Source organism: Hyperolius riggenbachi, chromosome 9, assembly GCF_040937935.1.
Source record: "Hyperolius riggenbachi isolate aHypRig1 chromosome 9, aHypRig1.pri, whole genome shotgun sequence".
In the NCBI taxonomy this organism is placed as follows: domain Eukaryota; kingdom Metazoa; phylum Chordata; class Amphibia; order Anura; family Hyperoliidae; genus Hyperolius; species Hyperolius riggenbachi.
This window is the reverse complement of record NC_090654.1, coordinates 64,947,033-64,971,929: the sequence shown is the minus strand read 5'-3', so window position 1 is coordinate 64,971,929 and position 24,897 is coordinate 64,947,033. Positions and strand designations below refer to the sequence as shown.

Below are 24,897 nucleotides of genomic sequence, written 5' to 3'. Positions count from 1 at the left end.
ACAGCAACCATTCCTAGGCTACGTACACACATGCGACAACGATCGTTCGTTGAGAACGACGAACGAACTTTTAATTGATGAAAGAACGACCTAAGTAAAGTTAGTTTTAAAATGTGTGTAACGATCTGATCGTTAGAACGAACGTTACATCACGTAAAGCAACTATTGCGCTTGCGCATAAAAATGAGAAGTTTCATGGAGAAATAGTGAAATGCGCATGTCAAGCCTAGTACGAACGATCGTTTCCAACGATGCACTACTTTTGCAAACGATCGTCGGTGGAAAAAATCCGCCGAGACAGAACTTTCTTTTGTAGCGATTTGGCTCGTTCGTCGTTTGCCTTAATAGTCGGTGGTTCGTTTTTTGTAACGATCGTCGTTGGTAAAGATCGGGGAACGATCGTTACAAACGACTATAGTCGCATGTGTGTACGCACCTCTACACTGTTAATGGTAGGGTTCTCAAACTTTGCACAGTTGGTTACTGGGTGACTGGGATTAATATTCAGATAAGTGGGTGGAGCCTACAAAAGACAATCAAAATTCACCTATTGATTTTTCAGGGGAATATTTCATTGCTGCCATTCTTGCACTGTTAATGGCACAAGCCTCAAACCTGGTACAGTTGATCATTGCGTGACTGGGGTTTACATTCAAAAAACAGGGTGGAGCCACACACAGCCAATATGATTTGTTTCATTTTAATGCAGGTTATTGATGCCAAAGACCGCAAAGCTCACAAACTTGGTCATTGAGTAATTGATTAATTGTGTGTTAGGGTTAGGAAAAGTGGGCGCAGCCAACACCAGCCAAATACATAAACGGGCAATGCCGGGTCATCAGTAGGCGGAGACAAATGCAAATTTCACTGAGAAAATGTAAACTGCAGCAATTCTTACACTTTTAATGGTAGGGTTCTCAAACTTTGCACAATTGGTCACTGGGTGACTGGGATTAATATTCAGAAAAGTGGGTGGAGCCTATAAAAGACAATCAAAATTCACCTATTGATTTTTCAGGGGAATATTTCATTGCTGCCATTCTTGCACTGTTAATGGCACAAGCCTCAAACCTGGTACAGTTGATCATTGCGTGACTGGGGTTTACATTCAAAAAACAGGGTGGAGCCACACACAGCCAATATGATTTGTTTCATTTTAATGCAGGTTATTGATGCCAAAGACCGCAAAGCTCACAAACTTGGTCATTGAGTAATTGATTAATTGTGTGTTAGGGTTAGGAAAAGTGGGCGCAGCCAACACCAGCCAAATACATAAACGGGCAATGCCGGGTCATCAGTAGGCGGAGACAAATGCAAATTTCACTGAGAAAATGTAAACTGCAGCAATTCTTACACTTTTAATGGTAGGGTTCTCAAACTTTGCACAATTGGTCACTGGGTGACTGGGATTAATATTCAGAAAAGTGGGTGGAGCCTATAAAAGCCAATCAAAATCCACCTATTGATTTTTAAGGGGAATATTTAATTGCTGCCATTCTTACACTGTTAATCACCTGTACCTGGTACAGTTGGCCATTGAGTGATTGGGGTTCAAATTCAGAAAAGGGGTGGAGCCGCATCCAATCACATTAATTTTATTTCATTGCAAATTATTGATGCCAAAGACCGCAAAGCTCACATACTTGGTCTTTAAGTAATTGTGTGTTAGGGTTAAGAAAAGTGGGCAGAGCCAACACTAGCCAAAATACATACCCGGGCAACGCCGGGCGTCCAGCTAGTGAATAAATAAATCTTACTAAATCCAGTTTGACAGATCAAGAATACAGCAAATGAGGATATACATTCTGCACGCCAGCATCTTATATTTGGGCTGAACACAGTGGCGTAGCTATAAACCATGGGGACCCATAGCAAAATTGTGATTGCTCTAAAATAAAAAGGTAGCCAGAGGTGCTCCCAGCTGTACTGGGAAAGCCCTCCCAGGATTAGATAGCTTCCCAGCATAGGTAGCCAGAAGTGCTCCTCACTATAGGTAGCCAGAGGTACTAACAGTATTAGGCAGCTCCCCAGCATAGGTAGCCAGAAGTGCTCCTCACTATAGGTAGCCAGAGGTACCCCCAGTATTAGGCAGCTCCCCAGCATAGGTAGCCAGAAGTGCTCCTCACTATAGGTAGCCAGAGGTACCCCCAGTATTAGGCAGCTCCCCAGCATAGGTAGCCAGAAGTGCTCCTCACTATAGGTAGCCAGAGGTACCCCCAGTATTAGGCAGCTCCCCAGCATAGGTAGCCAGAAGTGCTCCTCACTATAGGTAGCCAGAGGTACTCCCAGTATTAGGCAGCTCCCCAGCATAGGTAGCCAGAAGTGCTCCTCACTATAGGTAGCCAGAGGTACCCCCAGTATTAGGCAGCTCCCCAGCATAGGTAGCCAGAAGTGCTCCTCACTATAGGTAGCCAGAGGTACCCCCAGTATTAGGCAGCTCCCCAGCATAGGTAGCCAGAAGTGCTCCTCACTATAGGTAGCCAGAGGTACTAACAGTATTAGGCAGCTCCCCAGCATAGGTAGCCAGAAGTGCTCCTCACTATAGGTAGCCAGAGGTACCCCCAGTATTAGGCAGCTCCCCAGCATAGGTAGCCAGAAGTGCTCCTCACTATAGGTAGCCAGAGGTACTCCCAGTATTAGGCAGCTCCCCAGCATAGGTAGCCAGAAGTGCTCCTCACTATAGGTAGCCAGAGGTACCCCCAGTATTAGGCAGCTCCCCAGCATAGGTAGCCAGAAGTGCTCCTCACTATAGGTAGCCAGAGGTACCCCCAGTATTAGGCAGCTCCCCAACATAGGTAGCCAGAAGTGCTCCTCACTATAGGTAGCCAGAGGTACTCCCAGTATTAGGCAGCTCCCCAGCATAGGTAGCCAGAAGTGCTCCTCACTATTGGTAGCCAGAGGTACTCCCAGTATTAGGCAGCTCCCCAGCATAGGTAGCCAGAAGTGCTCCTCACTATAGGTAGCCAGAGATACCCCCAGTATTAGGCAGCTCCCCAGCATAGGTAGCCAGAAGTGCTCCTCACTATAGGTAGCCAGAGATACCCCCAGTATTAGGCAGCTCCCCAGCATAGGTAGCCAGAAGTGCTCCTCACTATAGGTAGCCAGAGGTACTCCCAGTATTAGGCAGCTCCCCAGCATAGGTAGCCAGAAGTGCTCCTCACTATAGGTAGCCAGAGGTACCCCCAGTATTAGGCAGCTCCCCAGCATAGGTAGCCAGAAGTGCTCCTCACTATAGGTAGCCAGAGATACCCCCAGTATTAGGCAGCTCCCCAGCATAGGTAGCCAGAAGTGCTCCTCACTATAGGTAGCCAGAGGTACTCCCAGTATTAGGCAGCTCCCCAGCATAGGTAGCCAGAAGTGCTCCTCACTATAGGTAGCCAGAGGTACTCCCAGTATTAGGTAGCCCCCACTGCATGGGTAGTTAAAGGGGCCCCAGTATTAGGTAGCCCCAGTATAGGTTGTCAGCGAGACCTCCAGTAATGGATAGCCCCCCCAGTATAGCTAGCCAGAGGGCTGTGAGATCTGTCACATTCTACTGCCTACTGAAAGTGACAGGAGAATAGAAAAAATTATATTAATAGTGAATTTTACTCATTTTAATCTGGTACAATTGTACGCGTGTTATTCATTTTCATGATAGTGGTCCTTTAATCCAATGAGGAAAAAGCCAATGTTTAAAGATCTCTCAGCTGATTATGAGAACTAGTGATGGATCCTAGGTCAAGTTACGCTCCTGGACAGTGGACTATTAAGGTGAAGTGGACAAAAATAGACAGAAGAGTACCATGGTAGACAGAGAAAGATGTGTAAGCAAGAGGCAAAGAGGTCAAAGGCAGACAAGAGATTACTGAAGAGGAAAGGTGTGGAGGGAAGGCCCAGAGGACAGATGATGACATGTGTGAGCAAAGATGTGCAGCAGTAGACAGAGCAGACAGGCATGGAAAGGAGGATAGAAGAGTAGAGAAGGTCCAAAGTAAGAAGATGAGTGTAAGGGTAGAGATATGAACAGAAGAGGAAACACGTGGACACAGGTGGAAAGACAGCGGAGTACCAACTTAGAAAAAAAAGAAGACAAAGAAGGACGGAAGAGGACAGTAGAGGACTAAGGTCGATCAAGGAAGACAGGCTGCAATGGTGAGAAGAGATGGACTAAGGTGTACAGAAGAGGATGATGGAGGTGGCAGATGTGGCTCTGGAATTTTTCAATAGAGCTTCATTTTTACAGAGGCTCCCCATACGATTTGCTGATCTTCTCCACCCTTCCTCTGTGCTGGCCTGTGTCTCCTCACATAGCAGCCTGGAGTGCACATGTGTGAGCTTATTGTGCGTTCCTCTCTGGGAAATATAGCTGTATGAGCGGCCGTGAAGTGGAGCGGATCGCACACAAAACAGCCAGTAAAAACAAACGTGTACAAAAATGTATGTGTGCAAGAGAATAACGTCACTGTGAAAACCACTCCAGTCTGGTGACAATTGTCATCTCAGGTCATCTGTGAAATCTCAGAAAACTTTTACAGAATAGGAATGGGGTCACACACACAAAAGCTGCAGAACATTCTCTAGAGACTTCAGGTGCATGTTCACCTGCCTGATATTGTCAGAAAGGGCAGCACAGCCATAAGTTGTGTAGAGAATTTGTTACGTATTTTGACCAGTAGTCATTCTGCTGCAATTATGCTACAAACAAAGTTTTCTGCACATGACTTAACCTCCTTGCCGGTTATCCCGAGCTCAGCTCGGGGTAACCTGCGTAGGACGATTTCTCAGGCCCCGCTGGGCCGATTTTCAAAATGTTTTTTTTTCCTACACGCAGCTAGCACTTTGCTAGCTGCGTGTGGTACGTGATCGCCGCCGCTACCCGCCGATTCGCCGCTACCCCCCCTTCCCCCCAGACCCCTGCGCAGCCTGGCCAATCAGTGTCAGGCAATGCTGAGGGGTGGATCGGGATTCCCTCTGACGTCATCCCGCCCCGTCGCCATGGCGACCAGGGAAGCCCAGAAGGAAATCCTGTTCTGAACGGGATTTCCTGCTTACTCTGATCGCCGGAGGCGATCGGAGTGGGTGGGGGGATGCCGCTGCTTAGCCGCTATCATGTAGCGAGCCCTGGGCTCGCTACATGATAAAAAAAATAATAATAATACATTTTAAAAAAAAGTGCTGCGCTGCCCCCTTGCCGTGGGAATTGGACCGGCAAGGGGGTTAACCACTTCAGCCTTCAGTCGTTTTCACTTTATGCATCCGAGCAATGTTCACCTCCCATTCATTAGCCTATAACTTTATCACTACTTATCACAATGAACTGATCTATATCTTGTTCTTTCCGCCACCAATTAGGCTTTCTTTGGGTGGTACATTTTGCTAAGAGCCACTTTGCTGTAAATGCATTTTAACAGGAAGAATAAGAGAAAAACTGAAAAAATTCATTTTTTTCTCAGTTTTCAGCCATTATAGTTTTAAAATAATACATGCCTCCATAATTAAAACTCACGTATTGTATTTGCCCATATGTCCGGGTTATTACACCGTTAAAATTATGTCCCTATAACCATGTATGGCGACAATATTTTATTTGGAAATAAAGGTGCATTTTTTCCGTTTTGCATCGATCACTATTTACAAGTTTAAAATAAAAAAAGTATAGAAATATCATCTTTACATTGATATTTAAAAAGTTTAGACCCTTAGGTAAATATCTACATTTTTTTTTTATTATTGTAATGTTTTTTTTTTTATATTAAACATTTTATTTGGGTATTTTTTGGGAGGGTGGGAGGTAAACAGAACTTTTATAAATGTAAATGTGTGTTAAGATTTTTTTTTTTTTACTTGTAGTTGTAGTTTTACTTTTTGGCCACAAGATGGCGGCCATGAGTTTGTTTACATGACATCACTCTAAGCGTAACATACGCTTAGAGGGACGTATGGGGGACGCAACAGCCAGAAAAAGCTGAGCTTCTGAGAGAAGCTGTCGCTTTTTCTGCGGGGGAGAGGAATCAGTGATCGGGCACCATAGCCCGATTCACTGATTCGTGGGCTAACGATCCTCGGCCGGGAGCGCACGTGCACGCGGGCTAACGATCCGCGGCCGGGAGCGCGCGTGCACGCGCGCGATCGGCCGCAGGAGCGCGCGGACGCGCACATGGCCTCCTGGGCGTAGCTACTATGTCCAGGAGGCTAAAGTAGTTAAAGGATACCCAAAGTGACATGTGACATGATAAGATACACATGTGTATGTACAGTGCCAAGCACACAAAGAACTATGCTTTTTTTCTTTTCTTCCTTTCTCTGCCTGAAAGAGTTAAATATCAGGTATGTAAGTGGCTGACTCAGTCCTAACTCAGACTGGAAGTGACTACAGTGTGACCCTCACTGATAAGAAATTCCAACTATAAAACACTTTCCTAGCAGAAAATGGCTTCTGAGAGCAAGAAAGAGATAAAAAGGGGAATTGCTTATCAGCAAGGGTCACACTGTAGTCACTTCCTGTTTGAGTCAGGACTGAGTCAGCCACTTACATACCTGATTTTTAACACTTTCAGGCAGAGAAAGAAAAAAAGGAACACAGCATAGTTATTTGTGTGCTAGCCAGTGTACATACACATGTCTATCTCATCATGTCACGTCACTTTGGGTATCCTTTAACAAGAATTCACTTCAATGCACACCACCTACAGGAAAAATGTTCACTTCTGCAGCACACCACCTCCAGGGGGAGCTGTCATTTATGCAACACACCACAGCCCAGGGGAGCTTTGACTTCTGTAGCACACCACAGCCAGGGGGAGTGGTCACTTCCGCAGCACACCCCAGTCAGGAGGAGCTTTCACTTCTGCAGCACACCCCAGCCAGGGGGAGCTTTCACTTCTGCAGCACACCACAGCCAGGGGGAGCTGCAGGTTGTCTGTGGCAAATCAGAACCTGGGGGAGCTTTCACTTATGCATCACACAACATGCGGTGGTAACTTTCAGTTCTGTAGCCAGAAGACTACCCCAGGTGAAACATTACCGTCTGCAGCAAACCAAACCCAATAATGAGCTTTCAAGACTGCAGAAAAGTACTCACAGGGAGAGCTTTTACTTCTGCAGCCCCCCACCCCCAGGGTAAGCCTTCACGTCTGTGGCAAATCACCTCCAGGGGGAACTTTCACATCTGTGGGAAACCAACTCTGGGGAAGCCTTCGCATCTGTGCCAAATCACCTCCAGGGGGAGCCTTCGCATCTGTGGCAAATCACCTCCAGGGGGAGCCTTCGCATCTGTGGCAAATCACCTCCAGGGGGAGCCTTCGCATCTGTGGCAAATCACCTCCAGGGGGAGCCTTCGCATCTGTGGCAAATCACCTCCAGGGGGAGCCTTCGCATCTGTGGCAAATCACCTCCAGGGGGAGCCTTCGCATCTGTGGCAAATCACCTCCAAGGGGAGCCTTCGCATCTGTGGCAAATCACCTCCAGGGGGAGCCTTCGCATCTGTGGCAAATCACCTCCAGGGGGAGCTGGTCACTTGCGCGCACAGTATGCAAATCAGATGGTCATTTAGTTGGTTGTTGCACAGAAAAATATGAGTAGTGCAATTGCTTGGTTGTGCGGTTGGTCATCCCCTCTGGTTGGTCGAGTGCTTTTGCTGGACATGTGCACAAACCTTTAGCCATAGACCCTGAACAAGCATGCAGATCAGATGTTTAAATAGATTAGCTGCATGCTTATTTCAGGTGTGTGGTTCAGATACTACTGCAGCCAAATAGATCAGCAGAACTTCCAGGCAACTGGTATTGTTAAAAAAGAAATAAATATGGTAGCCTCCATATCCCTCTCACTACAGATGTCCTTTTATGGGACAGTTTATAATATAGGTTTATAAGGTAGCATTTGCCTGGCTGTGCAATTAAAAATGTCTGCTACAAAGTCACGCTAGCTTTCGGCCGGTATGCAGATTACATTGAAGAGTGTAGACACACTGTTGAAAAAATGCCTAGGTAAAATTTGGCGTTTCACGAGTTATTGTCAGGCTTTCGTGGAAATCCCAGTATACCACTAGAGTGAATTACAAAACACTGTACAGCAAAATTGTCATACAGGTGCCCATTCAGATGCCAAGAATACGCTGATCAGGTTTTCATGGCGATTGAAATGAATGTTGCTCAAATGTACAGTATGTTTGAATGTAGACTTATGAAACAGTGACATTCAGAGAGCAATTCTGATGAAGGGTGGGCCAGATAAATCACATGACAATCTGGTAATGCTGCATATAGGATGCTGATGACATGCTTAGATATGTCAGGAATCCATGACAGTACAACACAGATCACTAGCACTGAACCAGATATGTTTGTGTCCCTTGTCAGATAAATAAATAACCATCTCTATCTATCTATTTATCTAATTATATTTAGCTGCAACACAGCTCCAGGAATTCCAGTTGCGAAAACTAGGATGATGAAAAAGTCATGTTCCTTAAAAAAAAAAAAAAAAATCTTACCAATCATGTCAAGAGAAGTGCTCATGCTGACATAGCTCCTAATACAGGCACCGTATAGCCCTGAGGAAGCGGGCCAGCATCCATGAACCGCGGTGTCCCTTTTAATGCTTTAACAAATACATACACCTTTTTCTAACAAGTTTGGTTTATCCTTCAAGAGTGGTAAGATGTATACTGCCTCTAATATGCACGTTGTTCATCAGAAACATATAAAGCGGGCACCTCCACCAGTGTTATTGTCTTACCAACAATATATCTTACACTGAACATGCATAGAGATGCACTTTTTGTCACCCATTCATTCATTAGGGGCGTAGGCTCTGGCCCCTTTAAAGGGCAACTGTAGTGAGAGGTATATGAAGGCTGCCATATTTATTTCCTTTTAAGCAATTCCAGTTGCCTGGGTGTCCTGCTAATCCCCTGCCTCTAATACTTTTAGCAATAGACCCTGAACAAGCATGCAGCATGCTTGTTTCTGATGTGATTCAGACGCTACTGCATTGAAATAGATCAGCAAGGCTGCCAGGCAACTGGTATTGTTTAAAGGAAATAAACATGGCAGCCTCCATATTCTTCTCACTTCAGTTGACCTTTAAGGACCAGAGCCTTTTATAGATTTTGCCGTCTGTGATCGCTATGATTGGCTCAGTGATGACCTGGTAAGGAGCCAATGAAACTGTCTCAACCTATAGGAGGCAGCTCGGCTGTCACATGATAGCAGAGACTACAGCGGCGACTAGCAGGGTTCGGCTAAGGACCTTGGAATGCCACAGTGAACCCCCAGATGCCTGCCCCCTCCTCAGGTGAAATGGGTATGGATGTGGCAGCTGAGGATTGGGGAATCTGTGGTGGCTGATAAAAATTGGAGTTCCCGCCGATTTTTGCGTTCCTAACCACTACAATACAGAAGTCAGAGACTGCCTATACCATGCAGCGTGAGAGTATGTTGGGAGAGGAGCTGGTGACTCGGGGCCTAGAGGAGATTGACGTGAAACCTTTCCCGATATTGGCATGAGACCATTGATGAAAGTAAAGCATTTATGGCTAATAAAGTACTTTTTTAATGGTTATGTTTACTGTATATTCCTGCGTATTCTACTACTTTTTAACCCTTGAAAAACTTCTGAAAAGTTGGGGGTCGTCTTATACGCCGGGTGTCATTAATGCCGGGTGATACGCCCTATCCTGTTACCGCCTCTCAGATCTCCCTGCTGAGGGAGCGCAATCTATTCTTCCATACCGCTCTGATAAACAGGTAGACAAGGAGAGCTGACCAGTCTACTTAAGGAGAGTTGACCAATGCAACAAGTCAATTGACTATATACTGTTATATACTGGGCAACACACAGTACAGCACCAGTATCTGTTCATACATAGCACCAGTACATGATTTTTTTATTTTTATTTTCATTTCATGTGCGTTGGAAGAGGGGTAGTCTTATACGGCGAGTATATCCCAAACTCTATATTTTAACTGGAAAAGTTGGGGGGTCGTCTAATACGCCAAGTCGTCTTATACGCCGGAATATACGGTATATTTTTGTTTTGACTGTGGAAATGGGTAAGTACCCCTATATAGTAGTAGAAATGGTGGTCACTGAGGGGATACCATTGGGATACCAAAGTCAGCTGTATTACAAGAAGAGAACAGGAGCCAAATGGTGCAGTATTGTGGGGTATGAGATGTTAGATTGTAGTACAAGAGTATTTATACTCACAAAGGTGGGTTGCAGTCTCTGCAACCACCATATATCGCCTATGGGGAAATAACAGTCCCTGCTCGGTATTCCAGGTCCTACTGGAACTGGATGGTTGCACTCCTGGTTGGTCCTTCTTGCTTGTAGAAAACACCACACCCAGAAGGTGAACACCTCCAAAGGAGATGTAATGTATAGCACTGGAGCGTCCACGCTTGTAACCATATTTTAAACGCACTTGTATTAACCTGAAGAAGCGGGCTGAGACTTGTGAAACGCGTTGTACTTTTTTTTTTTTTTTTTAACAATATATTTATTGAAACAGAAATTAGAGTGTACAGACAATGGTATCAGATTGGAAACACAAATCCAGGCAAGATCTGAAGTCATACAATTATTACAAAGAACAAACCTCTTGTGAACAAGCGTATCATATCAGATAGTAAAGTATTAAAGAACAGTAGGAGGATTAGAATGTAAAGGACAATGTCGAAGCAATATCCTCCTAATTAAAAGAGAATGAAGCATAGACATAAATCTCATCCGTTATAAGAAGCTGTCCTTTGCATTACCTGTTGCTTATCCCACCATGGTACTAATTCGGGTCTGCATCAGTGTAAAGTAATGTTGTTTGTGTCACTCTGGGAGTTAAAGGGGTAGGTGTGTTCATGTAGATAGTAGAAGGTACTAATGGATCATATCTCCCCATGGCACGATAGAGGCTTCTTGTTTGTCAAATATAGAATATCCACTAGCTTCATAGGATTCAAGGACCACCATTTCTTGGAGTGTCTGTCCTATTGATCGTCCAAGTTGAGGGCCCGTTCTCCAAACATTAAGGAGACATATAAAGAAGAGGGGAATAAAGCCCCTAGAAAGGTTTAATAAGCTTTGTTTGATCAGTTCCTCATAATGTCCTTATAAGTCTTCTTATCCGTAAAATCATACCATAACGCCCATGTTCTAGAGAATTTATCAGGTTTCTCCTGTTTTAAAGAGATTAGTTCTTCTATATTTGCTATCATCTGGACCCTTTCTAGCCACATCCTGACTGTGGGTGGGTTTGTTGATCTCCACAGGACTGGTATGCAGGCTTTTGCTGCGTTGAGAAGGTGGCAAGGCAGGGATCCTTTATATCCCTTACCTGTTCCAGGCATAAGATGGAAAAGAAAAGCTTCCGGAGCCCAGGGTATGTTGAATTCTGCAATGGTTTTAGTCCACATTTGTATAGATTTCCAGTGAGTGATTGGGGGCAAGTCCACCATATGTGGAGTATGTCTCCGGGATGGGTATTGCATCTCCAGCGAAGTGCTGATTGAGAGTTGTAGATTTTGTTGAGGAGAACAGGAGTACGGTACCAGCCAGCTAAAAGTTTGAAATTGCATTCTTGCGTCGTGACATTCATAGAGCTTTTATGAGCTAGGTTGCATACTTTCGTCCAGTCCTCCCCATCAATTGGTCTACCCAGGATACTTTCCCATTTCTCTAAGAAGAGAAAAGGAGGTGAAGCATTTCCTAATAATAAGTCTAGGTACAATTTGGACAATAGGTGTCTCTGAGGGTTGGCCTGAATGCACATAGATTCTAGAGGCGTAGGGGGTCTAGTGTAGGTGTCTTTTGAGGGAAGAGACACTATGTAACTACGAATTTGCAAAAAAGCCCAGAAAGGTATTGGCTCATCCGAGTCAGCATTAAGAACAGCAAGAGGTTTCATTAGAGGTGCAGTTGCCCCGGTTAGAAAGTCTTTTATCAGCAAGTCTGAATATAGGGAGTAGTTTTTTAGGAATTTCGGTTGTTCGCCTGGGGGGAATACCCTGTTCATTCTGATTGAGAATAGTGGGCCTGGGACCGACGAAAGTTTTGAGGTGGAAAGTATTAAGTGAAATTTTTGGAAGATTGGGGCTAGTAGGGGATGGTGGAATAAATCTAATAACGGTTTAGATATGTCAGAAGTCTTAGTCCACGGTAGCCATTTGAGAGAGTTTTCAAGGCTTTCATTCTCTAATGTAACCCAGTCTTTTGAGTCAACATTGCAGCGCCAATCTACTACTCTGGAGAGGAGAGATGCATGGTAGTAACATGTCAAGTCTGGAAGGCCCAATCCGCCCTTAGGTTTGGGGTATGTGAGTTTGTGATGATGTAATCTGGGGAGTTTGCCCGCCCAGACAAATTTCACTAATGACTTCTGCATATCCTGAAGCCATGTCTTAGGAAGTGAAATAGGTACTGTCTGAAAGACAGAGTATACGCGGCAGGGCAGTCATCTTAAGACTTGCTATACGGCCGAACCACGACAATGGCCTCTCTCCCCACTCATCTATGCTTGTGTGGAGTTGCGTTGCTAGGGGATGATAGTTGTATTTAAAGATATCTTTAAGATGTCTTGTGACCTGTATTCCCAAGTATCTAAAACGCGTTGTACTTTTAATCATGCTGAATAAATAACTTAATCTTTTTACATTTACCCAGTGGTTTGGATTATTACAGTTGGAGTGGTAAAGACACCTCCATCCCCTTTATTTTTTGTTTCATTACATTACCCATTTTTGAGTGCCGCCAACCCCCAGTACCCCTTTATATTAGTTCTGCTGAGCCTGGGATGGTTGTCCCCTCTGTACCTCCTATACCTATGCTGTAAACAGGAAGAGATCAGAACATGCCCAGGTATCTGGCCATAGCACTGCTCTGAATTATTCGGTCTCCACGCTCTAGTCTGACCTTTGTCACCATTTTGCACGGATGTCCTCAGACTTCCTGTTCCTGTCACTCCCAATCAGAATGGGGGTGAACACAATCATCATTTCAGATGCCTGTTCTCCGTTCACGGACGCTGATCTGGGACGTATTTGGGGGATCAGCTGCTATTTGTAGAGGACTCTGATCGCGGTCCGGACAAAGCGAGCGTGTAATCAGTTCAGACTTGTTCTACACATTCTGCTTCATAAAAGTGTTGCATTAAAATGTCAATGTAGACACTTGAAGGCAGCGCGGCCTGACCTCCCTTCCCTTCCAGGAATGCCGCTCGCAGACACACCCATCCACACTTCAGGCCTGCAGCAACAAAGAATATTGATTTGTGACTATTTAAAAGCTAACGTCTCCACTTAGCTTGGAGAGTGGCGCAGTTAATGCATCCAATTGTCCCCATTATACCCCTTGTACAATCCATGGAAAAACAGATTGATGGATGGCTGGATTGTATGACATATTCCAGATATTTATCTGGCTTGTCAGTTCCAGCATGTGCACAGAGCATTAAGTGGAAGAGTGCACAGTGCAGGTCATTGCAGGATCTGTACAGTGTGTGTTATGCAAACATGAATAGCTGCGGAGCTCCCAGTCCCAATTGTCATAGTTCCTCCTTTGGAAAGAAAACCCTCTGTTGCGCTTTCTTCCTCATTTATCCCCATCTCAGGGCTGATGTACAGATCTGGGAAAAATGATGCATTTCTCTACTAAAAATGTGTTACCGGGACACTTAACTTCATTCTCAACCTCCAGATTGATATATTGCTTATTTTCAAATGAAACAAGTTTGCCTTCTTAAAACAGAAGGTATTTGCGATAATTCAGGTTAGAGTAAGCATAGGATATTGCCCACAATGCATCACTGCTGAATATGCAAATAATCCTCTGTTGTCCTCGTAAGCTGACCACACCTCCAGAACCACAATAGCAATAGCCATAGCAACTGCTATGGGGCCCTGGAGAGGAGGGGGCCCAGGTGGTACTTGATGTGTTCACTTTATTCTCCACCCTCTGACTTTTTCTCCGTGCCCATGGACTATACACAGTGTACACTGCATGGAAATATAAATTGCCCAATCAACTCATATCCATAGGGTCGGGGCAGGTGGCATTGCACTTAAGGACCACGTGATTTTCTTCTGATCGGTGCTGCGTGGACTCTCCAGCCCGCAGCACCGATCAGGAAATAGCCAGGGCGAACAGACTTCCCCCCTTTTTTCCCCACTAGGGGGATGTCCTGCTGGGGGGGTCTGATCGCCGCCGGCTGCCCGCACTTTCCGGGGGGTCTTCAAAGCCCCCCTCCGCAGCGCTTTCCGCCCTCCCCGGCTTTCCCTCCCTCTCCCTTACCCTGTGAGTGGCGCAGGACGGAGTTCCGTCCTGCGCCGGATAGGATAGGCTTCTGTCTATCAGATGCCGGCGATCCCCGGCCAATCAGAGGCCGGGGATCGCCGATCTACGTCACGGCGCTACTGCGCAGCAGCGCCGTGTGATGTAAACAGCGGGGATTTCTTCCCCGGATGTTTACATTATGCGTGCAAGCCGCGATCGGCGGCTCGCACACTGTTCACGGAGACAGTCTCCGTGAACTAGCATGGAAAGGCCGCTCGATCGAGCGGCCGTTTCCATGCTATACCACTAACGACCCGCCGACGCCTATGGGCGTTAGGCGGTCGTTAAGTGGTTAAAGGGAACCAGAGACGAAACATAGCTAAAAAATGGAAAAAGATTTTATACATACCTGGGGCTTCCTCCAGCCCCATAAGCCTGGATCGCTCCCACGCCGCCATCCTCCGCTGACTCCATCGCCGGTACCGGGTCCCGTCACTTCCGCCGGACGCGACCAGTTGTACGCATGCGCAGGGGCTCCCTCCGGGTTTGCACGCATGCGCCTGCGCAGTACGGAGGGAGCGCACTGCTCTTGTGTCGACTGGCGGGTATTACGGGACCCGGTACCGGCGGACAGAGGCATCGGAGGACGGTGGCATGGGAGCGATCCAGGCTTATGGAGCTGGAGGAAGCCTCAGGTATGTATGAATCTATTTCTTCTACGTCTCTGGTTCTCTTTAAGAGTGCCTAGATCTGATGGCCCCATAAAAAAATGTTGCTATAGGGCTCCATAGTCTCTAGCTATGCCACTGACTGGAATGCAATGATGTGTCAGCTATGTTAACCTTCCTGGCGGTAACCCCGAACGAAGTTCGGGGTAAGCCGCGCAGGAGGTTTTCTCAGGCCCTGCTGGGCCGATTTGAATAATTTTTTTTTTTGCTTAACGCAGCTAGCACTTTGCTAGCTGCGTCAGCAGTTCGATCGCCGCCGCCCCGCGCTCGATCGCCGCTATCCGCGTCGCAAGACAGCCCCCCCCCCCCTAGACCCCTGCGCTGCCTGGCCTATTAGCGCCAGGCAGCGGCAAGGGGTGGATCGGGACTCCCTTAGACGTCGCCATGGCGACGGGGGAAGCCCTCCAGGAAATCCCGTTCTTTGAACAGGATTTCCTGATCGCCTATCGCCCTAGGCTCGCTACAGGATTAAAAAAAAAAAATAAAAAAAAATAAAAAAAAACGCTGCGCTGCCCCCTGGCGGTTTTTAATAGACCGCCAGGAGGGTTAATATGAAAGAACCAGAGAAGGACGGCAATCCCAGTGTAATGTTTAAGTGTTGCAGATAGAAGCCGAAGTTTCAGGACTCACATGTCCCTTCATCAGGGCATAACCGGTCTATCCAATAGGGATGATCAATGAGATGCACATTTTTCCGAGTTCATGCAGATTTATGAACATTTTTTGCAAATCTATGCAGCTTGAAAATGGATCGATCAAGTTGCCGACAGATTTAAATTGGTCTATTTTCAAGCTGTTTATATGTGCATAAAAATGTACATAAATCTGCATGAACTCGGAAATATTTGCATCTCATTGATCATCCCTACTATCCAACAATATCAGTTGGGAAATTGTCCATGCAGCCGGGCATACACTCACTGGCAAGCCATGTGTACTCCCATGCTGCTGCTGCCTCCTGCAGCCATACTGCTTACTGCTTGCCAGCAAGTACACGAGAAGCTTACCCATTGTACCCCTACCACACCCCCCATTTCCCCTTGCTTTGGCAATGCCTGTATGAATCTTGGTCATGCCAATAAAGCTACTTTAGATTTGTCCAGCTGCATGGACTTTTCCCGGGTGATATTGTTGGATACACCTGTTATGCCCTGATTAAGGGACATGCGAGTCCCAAAACATCGGCTTCTATCTGCAACAATCAAACATTACACTGGGAGTGCTGGCCTTCTCTGGTTATTTCCTATGGACTTAAAGAGATTCTGTATTGTTAAAATCGCACAAAAGTAAACATACCAGTGCGTTAGGGGACATCTCCTATTACCCTCTGTCACAATTTCGCTGCTCCTCGCCGCATTAAAAAGTGTTTAAAAACAGTTTTAAAAAGTTTGTTTATAAACAAACAAAATGGCCACCAAAACAGGAAGTAGGTTGATGTACAGTATGTCCACACATAGAAAATACATTCATACACAAGCAGGCTGTATACACCCTTCCTTTTGAATCTCAAGAGATCATTTGTGTGTTTCTTTCCCCCTGCAGCTATCTTCCACTGAAGTGTCAGGCTGTTTCTTCCTGCAGAGTGCAGACAGCTCTGCCTGTATGTAATTCCTCAGTATGTGAAAGCCCAGCCAGCTCAGAGGAGGATTTATCCAGCTTGTAAAAGATAAGAGAGAAGCTGTCCTAATCTAAATAATACACAGGCAGTGTGCAGAGAGGGGCCTGGAGAGGGGAGATGCATCACAGAACCACAACACTGAAGAACTTGGCAGCCTTCCAGACACAGGCTGACAAGTCTGACAAGAGAGAGATAAGTTGATTTATTACAGAGATGGTGATAGTAGAACGTGCTGCAGTAAGCCAGAACACATTAGAATGGCTTTTGGAACTTGTAGGATGATAAAAAAACAGGATGAAATTTTTGTTACGGAGTCTCTTTAAAGGGACACTTAAGCCAGGAATAAATAAATCAGTTTTACTTGCCTGGGGCTTCTACCAGCCCCCTGCAGCCGTCCCGTGCCCTCGCAATCACTCATGGAGCCTCCAATCCCCTGCTGCCAGCTAGTTTCATTTTCGCTGACAGGCCCTGGCAGGGAGTCAGCAGGCTTTCTGCACTTGCGCAGGCCTGGCCACATGTAACCTTCATGTTCCTGTCCTTGCACAGGACCAATTGCTGACAGGAACGCCAGGAAAAATACACGTGGCCAGGCCTGTCATCGATAATGAAGCTAGCTGGCGGTGGGGGACCGGAGGCTCAGTGAGTGACTGCGAGGGCACGGGACTGCTGAAGGGGGCTGGTAGAAGCCCCAGGCAAGTAAAACTGATTTTTTTATTCCTGGCTTAAGTATCGCTTTAAGGAGCGAATAAATCACTTTAAGTACTCAGCCTGAGCACCCCTTATAAAATGATGATGGGACTTGCAGGTCACAGGAAGTAGATACAATATTGAGCAGTTGTAAGACCTCTGTTCTGCTAACAGGAAGCAAGTGGGTGGAGAAATCTAAAGCCTCATACACACCCTTGATCAAAGTCAGCTGAAGTGGGCAATAACGAACACCTCAGCCGATAATCAGGCGTGTGTACAGAGGCGCCCAACCCCGACCGCCGATGCGCAAGCAATCCAACCGGCAGATCAATTTACCTCCAGCGCCAACCAACTTCATTGTTCAATCTGCTCCCCCGTATGGCAATACAGTTTGTTGCCAACTATGCAGCCTGTTGTGTCTTTGCAGCCCGGTCCAGCGATGTCACCCAAGGGGATCAGGTCCCAACGGGCAACATCCATTAAGGGTGTGTGGGCGCACCTTAAAGCTCATACAGATAGGTGAACAGCTCCAGGCACTCATTCCCAATGGTTTTTTTTTTACTTGAAAGTTTTAGATCTAAGAGGAAATATTCATAATTTACTGCAATGAAAATGTTTCAGTTTAGGTGGACTTTAAATGGAAATTCCAATCTTGCTGGGAAAAACTCACGGCTTTCATATTGGCTCCATATATCATAAGGTAGGGCAGGAGTGTCAAAGGATGACAGTAATTGAGCTTGTGTATGTAGCTTTAGTGACCCCCTGATGCAGTGCACAAGTCCATAATCATTCCATATGACTGAGGCCGAGCTGGAGGGCACTATGCTGTATAAGTACAGTGTGGGTGAAGAGGGCCGTCCAGCACAATCGCCCAGTACTAGGAGGGGCCTGGCGGCAGCACAAGCCAGGACAATGACATTAAAGAGATCCCTTCCATTCAGCATCTCACTGGGGCATCACAGGGGGCGCCCAATGATTAGTGGTGGGTGGGGAATATGTTCTAGGGATGCAGGGGGTCTTAGAAAACCTATCAAAGGAATTCTTGCCTTGCTTTGTTTGAGGAGGGAGAGGGATTCCGGAGAGGGTGGGGAGAGGCCATAGAACAGGTTACTTTGTTCCGCATGCAGAGGAGGGACTGATAACAACATGAATAGTGGATGACATTCATACAGGAAGTGACAATGTATGGTGCTCCAGCTCTGGGGGTACAACATGTCCCAGAATGCCCTGTTTCTAAAAAACACTTCTTCTGTAGAAATTGGTGCGGTTGAATTATTTAGGGTATTTTTTACAAAATCTCAGTAAACGTAAAGTGAACCTGAACCAAAAAAAAAAAGTTTCACTTACCTGGGGCTTCAGTAAGCCTGTAGGTTCAAGCAGCAGGCCGACAGGCTTACTGAAATGTAACAACATGTGAATGTATGGTTTTGTATATAGCTTTGCACCTTAGCACCTTTGGCACATATCACTTTGTTCCCTTTGTTCCCTGACGAAGAACCCATTTTTTTGAGGGTTCGAAACATGTAGGGTTGTATACAGAGGGGTGTTTTGTATTTACTATGCCGTGTGAGAGGTTAGCCTAATCCCAATTGACAATATAGTGGATTAGTCCAAACTGCTCTCTCCTCTGTACTGCTTTACTATTTACATTTTTGTATGTTAGCATCACAACTAGTCAGTGTCCTCTAGTACTTTTTAATATATTCATTAAAAGTTATGTTTTAGCCCTCATCGCATTCCTCGCATACAAGGTTGTTCAATTTATTTCGAATTCAGGTGTGTGTAATTTTTTGTGCATCAGATATGTAAACTTTACACTGTCCAAGTACCTCCTGAGGCCTCCAATCAGTGTAAAGATAATACAGGAGCTCATAAAGGTGGTTCATTCTGGGGTGATTCATGGGAAAACAGGTCAGGTGTGCTGACATCAATCAAGCCAACATACTGGAACATCAATCACCTTTCATAGTTATTACCAGGCATTTATGTAACAGTGACATTCTCTGCTATGCAGATCACTACCTGACCCTCAGAGGAGATCACAACCGAATGTCTATGCTGAAAAGTCAGTGTGGTGCTATCACTTCACTTCCATGCAGATTTCATGCAAATTACATGCAGCTTGGAACTGCTCCAATCAAATTTACTTCCTGTGGATTTTGATAGGCCCAATTCCAAGTTGTATACAATTTACATGAAATCTGCACGCAAGCTGGGGTTATTTGCATCTCATTCACCACCTCTTGTCTCTACCATAGTCTAGAGCCAATTAGGGGGGATATGGGCCCTCCCACACTGAAAATTGTGATTGCAATTGTGATTATCACGGTGCGCTGCAATCGTGATTTACATTTGTTCCGAAGTTTGTGCTAAATTACGGGTGCGATCGTCTGACACGATTACGATTACCGACATGAAAATAAAAAGAAGCCAAAGATCAGCACATGCAGTGTGGAAGGGTCCTAAAGTTGGCCATACACTTATTGATTTTCCCTGTCGATATCCACCCACTCTGATCAAATCTGCTATACATCAATGCAGCAAATTTTTACGCATTGAACCAGTAATGCGTAAAAATGTATGTGTTAATGTTCCTGCACTAGCGAGAATGCGTAAAAATGTACGCAATGCGGCCCGCCGACCTCCGAGGTCGGCAAGCTGCCAGCAGGGGACTGGAGCAGCAGTGAGTGACTACGAGGGCACAGGATGGCTGCATGGGGCTAGTAGAAGCCCCAGGTAAGTGAAACTCATTTTTTTATTTTGCTTGGACAGTCCCTTTAAGACTAATTAACTTAAAAAAACATTTTTGGGATGTGGGAGGAAGACTGGAGTGGCGAGGCAAAATCAGTGCAAACACACCAACTCCATGCAGACAATGCACCAGATGAGATTTAAATGCAGGACTCCAGTGCTGCAAGGCAAGAGGTAATTAGTCACCATTCCACCATGAATGCTCTAGACTAGAGAAAAGTATAAAATCCTCTAATGTAATAAGGTTTACCACTTCTCCTTGCAATATATACAGCAGAACTACGAGGACAAGTCCTACCTTCTGTAGTAGATACAAGATTTCCAATGAAACGCAGGGTTGCTGGGAAGTGTAGCCTGGCGTCTGTCATTCTTCCTACTTTGGGTGTCACACGTTTAGTCTTGGACTGGCAGACTGACTTGCCCACCAGCTGAATCCAGAGAGGAAAGGATACAATCTGTAGTGGAGTAGGAAATGAAGACATCATTCTTTCTACCACTTTACATCTACAGTATGTCCTTCTTATATTCCCGTATCATCCTGATTGTCATAAGAATTTGCCTTGTGTTCCTCTTAAAGTGCACCTGAAGCAAGAGGGATATGGAGGTTGCCATGTTAATTTCCTTTCAAATAATGCCATCCTGCTGATCCTCTGCCTCTAATACATTTAGCCATAGACCCTGAACAAGCATGCAGATCGGATGTTTATGGCATAAATCTGACAAGATTATTCACATACTTGTTTCAGGTATGCGATTCAGACACTGCTGCATCCAGAATGATTAGCAGCACAGCCGGGCAACTGGTATTGTTTAAAAGAAAAATAATATGGCAGCCTCCATATCCCTCTCACTTCAGGCTCCCTTTAACCATTTAACGACCGCTCCTGCCAATCGGCGTGGATGTGGCGGCAGCACCAGGACCGCGCAACACCAATTGGCGTGAAGTCCTGGGGCGGTCGTTAACTGGTTAAAGGGAGCCCAAAGTGAGAGGAAGAGAAGCTTGTGGTCCTGAGGGGGTTAAAGTCAACTTTTTGCAAAAAAAAAAAAAAAAAGTCTTAGGCCTGGGACCCACTAGAAGCACTTTTCTGTGATTTGAAAAGCTCTTTCTCATGTAATGCTATGGGTGTGATCCCACTAGAGGGATGCGATTTTATAAAAATCCCCCATAGCATTGCATTAGCAAGAGCTTGTCAAATCACTAGCGCTTAGAAAAGGCTGCTAACTAGTTTTGAGCCCTTATGAACATTCTGTTTTGGTCATACACTTATAGACTGCCACTCAATGTGGCAAATCGACCAATTCAAATCAATCAAGGTGCAACTCTGCTGAACTACTACTCTTGTCTCGCACGCAATCAACCTAAATTTCCCATCCTGTCCAATCAATACTTGAACGAAATTCAATCTAACATTTTGGGGAAATCAACTTACAGTAGATGAATCAAATTTGCAGGGAATGAAATGGGTGTATGGGTATCTTACAGGTGTGTACACACATCCAATCTTGATTGGTCAATTTTACATCTTCCGTGTATTGTGACAGTTTACCTACATGATCTGTTTATAGTTTATATTCAAAATCTGTTGCGCAGCTGTGGAGTCGGAGCAATTTTTGGGTACCCGCAATAGGAGTCGGTGGTTTCATAAACTGAGGAGTCGGAGTTGGATGATTTTTGTACCAAATCCACAGCCTTGATCGGTTGGCCCTCACGCTACATGTAGGTGGTAAAAGTGTCCAAGCAAGTATGGATATGTGTACCAGGCTTTAGGTAAACTAGGACACCTGAACGTTCTGGAACCTCATCCAGGTTTGTCAAAATTTTGCAGAAATTCACCTAAGTGTCTCCAGTCCCTCAGGCTTAATATGCTAATGGCATCTGTACTCCAAAATAGAAGGCGAATCACCTTTCTCATATCCCACAATGCACTACTGTTTTCCCAGCAACCTATATGAGGTAGTCAGCACTGCATTGTGGGGTGTGGAGACTAGCGTATATACCTCACCAGTTTTGGAAAAAATGCAACAGCTGTGAAGTTAGGCAACACAAAATTATGTACCAAAACCTAATGGTATTGACACTGCAGCATAATGCTTGTTTGCAGAAGATTTTCTGGTGACCGGTTCTCTTTAGAGCACCTCACCCTCATGAACCTGTTGGGCCAGGTGCGTATCGCACAGCACAGGGATAGGCTACAGGTCCTGAGGCTATGCTTTGTGTGGTTTTACAATGTGTGAAGTCAGGCCAGGGCAGATGAGAGTCACAGGCCGGGGACAATGCAGCGATGACTTGGTGGCCGGGCATGACAGGACAACTCATGGGTGTGTAGCAGGTTCCTCTACACAGCTGAGAGCCATCCGGAATGACAACATTCCTGCATTCCAAACAGCCATACACAACAAGCATAAAAAGACAATAAAAAAGGTCAACACATAACACAAAGCAATGAGGAGACAGAGGGTGACACTGCTATCTGCACAGTGATGCTCAGCTTCCTGCTCTGGACAAAGCAACACGCTAATCCATTTTATGTCTGTATCCACCAGCAGTAGAGGACTAGTAAGAACATTTGCCACAAGTTGACCAGGTTCACTAGGATTAAAAAAAGCATTATTTATTAAAGAGGCACTGTAGTGACGTACGTAGTAAATTATTCAGGAGACACACTTTTACAGTAATGTTCCTGGTTTCTGCATCAGAAACACTTCCTATTGCTATATGTTGGTATGTAGCCCAGCTTAGCCTAGGCTGATTAGTAATGCATAATTCTCTCCCCAAGAGCATTATGGGAGACAGTGTCGGACTGGGAGGTAGAAAAACTGAGGAAATCCACCTGCTGGCCAAGCAGCAGTAACCATGTGACATTACTTCCTATAGAAACCTGCAAAGTCTTCAATGTGAGCAGCAACACCTGATTACTGCTGCTTGGCCAGCAAGTGGATTTCCTCAGCTTCCCCACCTCCCAGTCCAACACTGATGGGAGACCTGGTATATTTTCTGCTGACTTTAGAATGCTCAGTAACAAACATTCCACAGAGATAACCTGCCAGGATTAAAGATGTTGCCACCTGTGAGGTAAATAAACCGAACATTTGTATAGCACTTTCTCCTGTTGGACTCAAAGCGCTCAAGAGCTGCAGCCACTAAGGGCGTGCTCAGGAGGCCACCCTGCAGTGTTAGGGAGTCTTGCCCTGAACTCCTTACTGAATAGGTACTGATCCTAGCAAGAATTTGAACCCTGATCTCCCATGTTTATACCTCCCAACTTAAAGAGAGACACTTTAAAACACACCCCTAGCACACCTCTAACCACTACCCACTATGCATATCACAAAGAATTCAGAAGCAATCGAAGTAGTTTTAACGTTCAAACCACAGTGGTCCTCTCTATTATCAGTAGTTTTTCTTTACTTTAACATTTGAAAAAAAAAAAAAAAATTATATATATACAGTGGTGTGAAAAACTATTTGCCCCCTTCCTGATTTCTTGTTCTTTTGCATGTTTGTCACACTTAAATGTTTCTGCTCATCAAAAACCGTTAACTATTAGTCAAAGATAACATAATTGAACACAAAATGCAGTTTTAAATGATGGTTTTTATTATTTAGTGAGCAAAATAACTCAAAACCTACATGGCCCTGTGTGAAAAAGAAATTGCCCCCTGAACCTAATAACTGGTTGGGCCACCCTTAGCAGCAATAACTGCAATCAAGCGTTTGCGATAACTTGCAACGAGTCTTTTACAGCGCTCTGGAGGAATTTTGGCCCACTCATCTTTGCAGAATTGTTGTAATTCAGCTTTATTTGAGGGTTTTCTAGCATGAACCGCCTTTTTAAGGTCATGCCACAACATCTCAATAGGATTCAGGTCAGGACTTTGACTAGGCCACTCCAAAGTCTTCATTTTGTTTTTCTTCAGCCATTCGGAGGTGGATTTGCTGGTGTGTTTTGGGTCATTGTCCTGCTGCAGCACTCAAGATCGCTTCAGCTTGAGTTGACGAACAGATGGCCGGACATTCTCCTTCAGGATTTTTTGGTAGACAGTAGAATTCATGGTTCCATCTATCACAGCAAGCCTTCCAGGTCCTGAAGCAGCAAAACAACCCCAGACCATCACACTACCACCACCATATTTTACTGTTGGTATGATGTTCTTTTGCTGAAATGCCGTGTTACTTCTACGCCAGATGTAACGGGACACGAACCTTCCAAAAAGTTCAACTTTTGTCTCCTCGGTCCACAAGGTATTTTTCCAAAAGTCTTGGCAATCATTGAGATGTTTTTTTAGCAAAATTGAGACGAGCCTTAATGTTCTTTTTGCTTAAAAGTGGTTTGCGCCTTTCAATGTTGAAAAAAAAAAAAGTGGTTTGCGCCTTGGATATCTGCCATGCAGACCGTTTTTGCCCAGTCTCTTTCTTATGGTGGAGTCATGAACAATGACCTTAATTGAGGCAAGTGAGGCCTGCAGTTCTTTAGATGTTGTCCTGGGGTCTTTTGTGGCCTCTCGGATGAGTTTTCTCTGCGCTCTTTGGGTAATATTGGTCGGCCGGCCACTCCTGGAAAGGTTCATCACTGTTCCATGTTTTTGCCATTTGTGGATAATGGCTCTCACTGTGGTTCGCTGGAGTCCCAAAGCTTTAGAAATGGCTTTATAACCTTTACCAGACTGATAGATCTCAATTACAGTACTTTGTTCTCATTTGTTCCTGAATTTCTTTGGATCTTGGCATGATGTCTAGCTTTTGAGGTGCTTTTGGTCTACTTCTCTGTGTCAGATAGCTCCTATTTAAGTGATTTCTTGATTGAAACAGGTGTGGCAGTAATCAGGCCTGGGGGTGACTACAGAAATTGAACTCAGGTGTGA

The 24,897-nt window shown here is 45.3% G+C and overlaps 1 long non-coding RNA gene across 2 annotated transcripts in view; it reads right to left on the bottom strand.

The window, feature by feature from the left end:
- LOC137532459 (uncharacterized) overlaps positions 1–24,897 on the bottom strand; it is a 310,063-nt gene that overhangs the window by 260,289 nt on the left and 24,877 nt on the right. For both annotated transcript variants that reach the window (XR_011023935.1, XR_011023936.1), the window contains one exon: positions 20,333–20,489. This is a non-coding gene — a long non-coding RNA (uncharacterized lncRNA). The remainder of the gene's footprint in view (positions 1–20,332; positions 20,490–24,897) is intronic.